The sequence below is a fragment of the Mandrillus leucophaeus genome, unplaced genomic scaffold (assembly GCF_000951045.1).
Source record: "Mandrillus leucophaeus isolate KB7577 unplaced genomic scaffold, Mleu.le_1.0 Scaffold975, whole genome shotgun sequence".
In the NCBI taxonomy this organism is placed as follows: domain Eukaryota; kingdom Metazoa; phylum Chordata; class Mammalia; order Primates; family Cercopithecidae; genus Mandrillus; species Mandrillus leucophaeus.
This window is the reverse complement of record NW_012110641.1, coordinates 375,832-378,033: the sequence shown is the minus strand read 5'-3', so window position 1 is coordinate 378,033 and position 2,202 is coordinate 375,832.

Here is a 2,202-nt window from a genome sequence, read left to right as displayed (position 1 = left end):
CTCTTAGGTTACCTTTGCAGTCTCTATAAAAGTTGCCTTACCTCTCTGGGACTTAGTTTTCTGATTTCAGCATATAATAGAGGGCAGATAATGACTAAAGTCTATCAAATCCAATATTTTATAATCCTAATTCATCCACTGTCAATGCTTTTATGGTGGTTAAATTGAATGTCATTTTATCATGGTAACTGGCACTTGTATCTAGAAGCCACATTGCCACTCTTTAGTACTGTAAAAAGTAAAGTAAAGTTTCCTCTTCAAAGACTTGCCTCTTTATCTAATTAGGAATAAATCGTAACTTCCCTTAAAAGCAAAATTTATTCAAACACCTATACTAACATTCTTAAATATCTGTAGCCATAATAAATAAATCAATGTACTTTATGTTAGCTCTACAATTTAGCCTAAATATTTGCCTTGGCATGCTTATACTTGGCCTAAGGGAGGAGACCACCCCTCATATTGTCTTATGCCCAATTTCTGCCTCCAAAGAAAGAAAAGGAAAAAACTAAAAGGTAGAAATGAAATCCACAAGCAGACAGCCTGGCGCCATACCCTGGGCCTGGTAGTTAAAGATTGATCTCTGACCTAATTGGTTATGTTATCTATAGATTACAGACATTGTATAGAAAAGCACTGTGAAAATCCCTATCCTGTTTTGTTCAGATCTAATTACCGGTTCATGCAGCCCCCAGTCATATACTCCCTGCTTGCTCAATCACGATCCTCTCATATGCACCCCCACAGAGTTGTGAGCCCTTTAAAGGGACAGGAATTGCTCACTCAGGGAGCTCGGCTCTTGAGACAAGAGTCTTGCCGATGCCCCTGGCCAAATAAACCCCTTCCTTCTTTAATTTGGTGTCTGAAGAGTTTTGTCTGTGGCTCATCCTGCTACATTTCTTGGTTCCCTGACAGGGAAGCAAGGTGATTGGCCAATGGTTGAGGCAGCTCCTTAGGCAGCTTAAGCCTGCCCTGTGGAACATCCCTGTGGGGGACTCCAATGAACCGGAGTGACGCAGATCCTGAGAGTGCTCCTGGGTAGGCATTTGCCCCGGTGGGATACCTCACCAGAGCAGTGTGTGACAGGACCCTGTGGAGTATCAACGCAGTTGCTGAACACCAGGAAGGAATGGGCACTTGGAGTCTAGACATCTAAAACTTGGTAAGACTAGTCTTTGAAATTTGCCCACTCCATTTGAGTGGAAGTGTGGCCTGATCACACATGGCATGCCTTTATCAGCACTTTGGTTTTGGTTTGGTTTTGGTTTTGACTTAGTTTGAACTGCTTGACAGGACCAGTCTTAGGAACTTGCCCACTCCATTTGAGTGGAAGTATGGCCTGATCACCCACAGCATGTCTTTATTGGCACTTTGGTTTTGGTTTTGACTTGGCTTGAATTTCTCTACAGGATTGGTCTTGGGAACTTGCCTACTCTACTCCATTTGAGTGGAAGCATGACCTGATCATCCACAGTGTTCCTGTACCGGCACTTTGGTTTTTGTTTTTGACTTGACTTGGATTGCTTGATACTTTGGTTTTGGTTTTGATCTGGCTTGGATTTCTGGAAACTCTGATTTTGGTTTTGATTTTGGTTTGGTACAAACTGCAAAAGTGTATGTGTGCCCTTTTTACCGTTCTTTGTTTTCTAGGGTGCATGTGGTGTGAGCGTGGTGTTTTGTCTCAAAGAAGCATAGATCAGGCACAAATAAGCCCACCCGACTAGGAACTATGTTGAAAAATTTCAAAAAAGAATTTAAGGGACACTATGGAGTACTATGACACCAGAAAAACTTAAAACTTTGTGTAAGTGGGAATTGAACAATGAACTATGAGAACACTTGGACACAAGAAAGGGAACATCACACACCAGGGCCTGTTGGGGGTGGGGGGAGGGGTAGCATTAGGAGATATACCTAATGTAAATGATGAGTTAATGGGTGCAGCACACCAACATGGCACATGTAAACATATGTAACAAATCTGCACGTTGTGTACATGTACCCTAGAACATAAAGTATATTTAAAAAAAAAAAATTTGTGTAAGATAGACTGGCCAGCATTAGAGGTAGGTTGGCCATTAGAAGGAAGTCTGGACAGGTCCCTTGTTTCAAAGGTATGGCACAAGGTAACATGTAAGCCAGGGAACCCAGACCAGTTCCCGTACATAGACACTTGGTTACAGCTGGTTTTAGCTCCCCCAA